The sequence below is a fragment of the Cetorhinus maximus genome, chromosome 12 (genome assembly GCF_964194155.1).
Source record: "Cetorhinus maximus chromosome 12, sCetMax3.hap1.1, whole genome shotgun sequence".
In the NCBI taxonomy this organism is placed as follows: domain Eukaryota; kingdom Metazoa; phylum Chordata; class Chondrichthyes; order Lamniformes; family Cetorhinidae; genus Cetorhinus; species Cetorhinus maximus.
The window spans coordinates 73,262,477-73,268,476 of NC_135890.1; the positions used below are offsets into that span (position 1 = coordinate 73,262,477).

Here is a 6,000-nt window from a genome sequence, read left to right on the forward strand (position 1 = left end):
GGCACTGGAAGGGGTGACGCAGCGGAGGAAGATGTTGATGCAACTGCACAGGCCACAGACGATGAGTCCAGAAACACATTTAAAAGGCTCATGTGGACTCGAAACGTCGACTCTTTTCTTCTCCACCGATGCTGCCAGACCTGCTGAGTTTTTCCAGGTAATTCTGTTTTTGTTTTGGATTTCCAGCATCCGCAGTAGTTTTTTGTTTTTATTTTAATGCTGTGGTGCCTGGCATACATAAAACAAATTAAATGGAAAGCTAATCTCCATCACACCTACTTATAAATAACTTTATAAGTGGGGCAGAAAAATAACACCAGTGAAAAGCCTGTGTTGTGCCTAAGGCGCATTACATTTGCATTTGTGGGTGCTATGTCTAGATGCTTCCCCCTCGCTGGCAGCGGCATTGGAGACAGCCTGCTCCCTCTGCTGTCCTGTCGGCCTTGATGACCTTGGTGGTCGTCCTCTGGCCCGTGGAGCCTGTGCTGGCCCTGACTGGGAGGGAGCAGCCAATGACATGGCTGGCATCTCTCCAGTCGCCGCAGTCTCATCAGATGCTGAGGTCATTGGCAGAGGGGCAGAGGAGCTGCTGCCCTCATCCAGAGCACCCTGAGAGGAGCCCGCAGAGACAACAGGCAGCTCGTGTGCCAACATGAAGTCGCTTTGGACCTCCCTGCTCACCATTGACAGCACCTAGGTGGGATACTGGGAGCTCAATCCATCTCCCACACTGACAATGACCAGCTAAGGTCATTGCCGGTGTGAGGTCTTGCAGGTCTGAGCACATTCCCAGGAATCCCTGATTCAGCTCCTGGAGGAGCCTCTCCATGAGAGTCGCCACGCTCTCCATGGAGGAGGCATTGCACTCGGCCATGAGGGTCATTGCATTGCTCATGCTCCGCATGGACTCCTCCACAATGGAGACCTTGGCACGCAATCCCTCATGTATCTCCGCCAGATCCTCCCGCACACCCTGCTGGACTTCCAGCAGCTGCTGCCTCAGGGATGACTCCAGAGCCCATCATCAGCCACCGACTGAGCATATTACTAGTCCCCAGCAGTCCTTCGACTGCCAGCGCTTTGGGCACTCTCTGCCTGCGCCTGCACCTCAAGTGAGTGTAAAGTGGCCTCACCGCTGTGCACCGAGGTACTAGCCACCAATGCAATGCCCACCAAGGTGCTGGTATCTGCGCTGGTGCCTGCCTGACGGAGATGGTGTGACGTAGGTGCGTCTAGATCCTCTGTGTCCTCTGGGGTGAGTGGTGGCCCTTCAGGCTCCTGACCACTACAGTCTTCTGGTGAGCCTGAAAGACAGAACAAGAACATGTCATTATTGGAAGTAATTACACTGTTACTGTGCATGCCTGTCACCCGGATCATGGTGCCCTCGTCTTTCCATTATCAATGGGGATTCCATGTTCGAGGCTCACATCAATATATAGACTACACTGGAATGGTTGCAATTACAGACATTTTGACCTCAGTGCACTGCACTCTTGCCTCCCCGTGGCACCCCAACCTCACTGCGGCCGGTTGACCTGGGCACATGGTGCCTCTCCAGCTCCAGGGCCTCCTATTCATTTCTGGACAGGATTAGGAAGGTGGGGCGTTCCTCTGCCAGTCCGCAACCTCTCAGCATTGTTGTGGGATGTCTTATCCTGAAAGGACAGAGGAGCATTGATTAGTCCACTCTCTACCTGCAGCGCCATTGCAGCCTGGCCAACCCTACCTGAGGAACACCTCGCAGGACTGAGCTGATTCGTGACCCTGGAGCTACAAGACACTCATTCCAAGCAGCCAGGGCTCACCCCCTTGCCCAGATGCTGCCTCATTGACATTTGTCACTCACACTCTAAGAATTCTGAGGTCCAAGGCGGGGTGGGTGGGCATCTCCTAACTGCTGTGCTAAGTGACCCATGCCAACATGGTATTCACCCTTCCCAATTGCAGGAGATCATTGAAGTGCTTGTGGCACTGCACCCATGTGCACCTCACCACATCATGGGAGCTCACCCTGGATGCCACCTCCTCCCAGGCTTTTTGGGTGAGGTGGAGGGGGGGCCTCCTCCTCCCGTCCCTGGGGACAAGGATCTCTCTCTGTGCTGCCGCCTCTTCCAGGAGGGCAGCGAGACACTCATCAGAAAACCATGGGGCCGACTGCCCTGCTGACCTGCCCTCCCGCATGCCCTGTTCTGCTACTACATTCTGCATGGCAACAGTACTGCAGTCAATGGCAGCCTTCGCATGGCTGCCTGCGCCATTTTTGAATAGGCCGCCATTGGACCCGGCAGACATTGAGTTCCTGCCCCCGCCCTCCCCTTCACACTGCTGCAGGAGTCACACGTTACACTGAGCAGCCCTAAATTGGCCCACCCGTGTAAAATGGCGATGCGGACCCGATCGCGGGCAGCGGTAGGGTTCCCGACCGCCCACTCCCACCGAATCCGTCTAATGCAGGAACATTTCAGGCCAAAGACTGTTCACAGTAAACCGGACAAAGGAAGATGGTTGTGGTTGTTGGAGGCCAATCATCTCAGTCCCGGGACATGGCTTCAGGAGTTCCTCAGGATAGTGTCCTAGGCCCAACCAACTTCAGCTGCTTCAACAATGACCTTCCCTCCATCATAAGGTCAGAAGTGGGGATGTTTGCAGATGATTGCACAGGGTTCAGTGCCATTCTCCTCAGATACTGAACCAATCCGTGTCTATATCCAGAAATCACCTGGTCTTGGGGATTTGACGTTCTTTATGCCATTATTTTCTTCATTACTGGCATGTTGCTTATGTTAACTTTGGTAAGTCCCTGACCTTGATTCAATAATAGTTTCCTTGGGATATCCAGCATGCTGACCCCTTCTTCTGCTGTAAATACTGATGCAAAATAATTATTCCATGTCCACCATCTCCTTATTTTTAATGACACTATCATCATTATCAGTTTTCAGGGTGTCCACATTGCTTCTGAGCACCCTCTTTTTCATATGATAATATTAAAATGGTTTTGTGTTGATTTTGACAACCTTTGCAAGTTTCTTGTCATTGCCCCTTGTTGTAGCTCTTACTGCCTGCTTTGTCACTCTTTGGTTTTTTTCCCATTTGCCAGGATCTGGGCTACTTTTTGCATTTTTGTATGCTTTTGCCTTTTGTTTTATGTTGTCTCTTACCTTTCTAATTGCCCAAGGCTGTCTTTTCTAGCAAGTAGATCTCTCCTGTTCCTTTAGCATATTAACTGGTTCTGTATCACACTCAGTTATTTTTTTTTAACACCTCCTACTGATCTTCTGTCTTTTTAGCCATTAACAGATTTTCCCTGCTTACTGTGAGCAGTCTTTGTCTCAGCCCATTGAAGTCAGCCTTACTTAAATCTAGAATCTTTGTAACTGTTTTCCATTTTTCCCCTTTCAAATGTTACATTGAATTTGATCGTAACATGGCCGCTATTAGATAAAGGTCTGTTTACCGTTAGACTGTTAACTAAATCTGGCTCATTTTACATGTCTAATTTGGCCCGCCCCCTTGTTGGTTCTGGGACATATTGTTGCAGAAACTCTCCCGGTCACAGTCATGAAATTCATCACAGCTCTGGAATGTGCTGTTCTGCTTATCCCATTACGTATGAAAGTTAAGATTCACCCATTAAAATCACCCTGTCTTTGCTAAATGTTTGTCTAATCTCTGCATGTGCACTTTCCTTAACATCACTACTGAAACAGGAACCTACACATAACTCCCACTACAGTCTTAGATACTAGAGTTTCTAATTCTGCCTATGAAGTCTCCATTGCCAGCCCTTTCCCCCTAGTCCTGTAAACATTTTCCCTTCAGAAAATTACCCAATTCCCTTTTGAAAGCCATGATTGAACCTGCCTCCACCACACACTCAGACAGTGCATTACAGCTCCTAACTGCTCGCTGCATAAAAGAGTTTTTCCTCATATCACCTTTGGTTCTTTAGTCAATCACCTTAAATCAGTGCCCTCTGATACTTGACCCTTCTGCCAGTGGGAACAGTTTCTCCTTATCTACTCTTTCCAGACCCTTCATGATTTTGAGCACCTCTCTCAAATCTCCTCTCAGCCTTCTCTTCTCTAAGGAGAACAGCCGCAGCTTCTCCAATCTATCCAAGTAATTGAAGTTCCTCATTCCTGGAACCATCCTCATAAATCATTTCTGCACCCTCTCTAAAGTCTTTACATTCTTCCTAAAGTGTGGTGTACAGAATTGGTCACAATAGTCCAGTTGAAGCCAAACCAGCGTTTCATACAGGGTTTTAATGAAAGAGAGCAAATCATCAATTTATCAAGCAGCAATTTAAAAACAATGAAACAAACCCAAACTGCTTGTCCTGCTGATATTCTGGTATTTTCCCTGTTTTTAGGGCCAATGCTTTAAACAATATCGGAGACTGCCCTCAAGTGGCTGAAAGCTTTTAAACACCCGCCATTGCCTCTGTGCAGATTGCACAGTATAGATGGTGTCCCAATAGGATCTGTGTTGGGGCCACATGCTTTCTTCTCTTGCTTTCATATACTTCACATAGCAGTATTCTTACTGGTAAAAGGCAGTGTAGAGCAATCCTGTCCCCTCACACTGTTCAATCCACATTTATTTACAGCAGATCAACCTATTCAGACGGCTGACGTTCCAGGACTGTGCTGATTTGATCTCAGCTGGAGTAGCAGTTGGGAAAATGCAATTGCTGCTGTAAAGTTAGTGTGTGTATTGAAAGAGAGAGGTTAAAAATGCATTTGTATAGCACCATTCACAACTTCAGAGCAACCCAAAGTGCTCCAATGAAGTACTTTTGAAATGTTGTAAGTCTATGCACAGCAAGCTCCCATGACCAATGTTTGTGATATTGTTTGTGGTTTTGGTTGAGGGATAATTATTGACCAGGACACCAGGGATAACCCCCCCTGCAATTCTCTGAAATAGTGTCACGGGGTCTTTTACATTCATCTCATCCAAAAGACAGTTCTGACAATGCAGCACTCCTTCACTGACGAAAACGTTGGACAAGGCTCTGATCACAGTACAATAACAGATTATTCACCAGTGTTTATGTTCCAAATGAGCCTCCTCTCACCTAACCCTATCAACACCTTTTCTGTAAATACATCTATACCATTCAACTCAAACACATGCTGTGGTAGCGAGTTCCAAATTCTAACCGCTCTTTGGGTAAAGAAGATCCTTGTTAATTTCCTGTTGAATTTATTAGTAATGATCTTATATTTATTGCCCCCAGTTTTAGTCTGTCCCACCAAGTGAAAAGATCTTATCCATCAAATCATTCCCGTGAAGCTCCTTGGGACTTTTTATTATGTTGAAAGCACCATATAAATACAAATTTTTGTTTTTATGTTCTTTCATAATCTTAAAGACATCCCACAGCCTTAAACATATATGGGGCAGAATTTTACGCTGGTTGGGCAGGTATGCGCCCAACCTGATCGGACGTGAAATCGCTCATGCCATATTTTGGTCAGTGCACGTGCGCAAAAATTGGAAGTGGCCCGCTGACAAGAGGGCAATTAAGACCAATAACAGAGCAATTGACACCGATTTTTCATGGTCCATCCAACCTTAAGGTTGGCGGATAGGTGAATCGGCCAGGCGGCCTTTACATTTTTCATGAAAGCTCATCCAAGGGGTGAGGTTTCTGTTATGAAATAAAATAAAAACCTGTTGGCAGCATTTTTATCATTTATATTTTTCATATACCTGATTCTGATGCTTGGATGTTTTTTCCCGGCTCTTTGAAACTTTATTTGATGATTTTCAGGTCTGCAGCTGCCTGAGGCAGCTCTCCGCCATTAGAGAGCAGAAATTTTTCTCAGCGTTCGCCCTCGGTGACGTCATCACCCACCCTGTTCCCGCCCCCACTCCGGCGGTGCTGAACTTTTCAGCCTGCGTATCACACTGGCTGGCTGTTAATTGGCCAGCCAGCATGAAACCGCGTTCGGAGGCCGATCGCGATTGGTGGCCCGATTCCCGGCC

The 6,000-nt window shown here is 47.4% G+C and overlaps 1 long non-coding RNA gene across 2 annotated transcripts in view; it reads right to left on the reverse strand.

The window, feature by feature from the left end:
- Positions 1 to 5,741, reverse strand: part of LOC144687567 (uncharacterized) — a 53,126-nt gene extending 47,385 nt beyond the window's left edge. Inside the window, exon 1 of one of the 2 annotated variants that reach the window (XR_013578169.1) lies at positions 5,725 to 5,741. This is a non-coding gene — a long non-coding RNA (uncharacterized LOC144687567). Of the gene's footprint in view, positions 1 to 1,173; positions 1,274 to 5,724 lie in introns of those variants that run through there. The other variant, XR_013578168.1, reaches the window with a different exon arrangement.
- Positions 5,742 to 6,000: the final 259 nt, after the last annotated feature.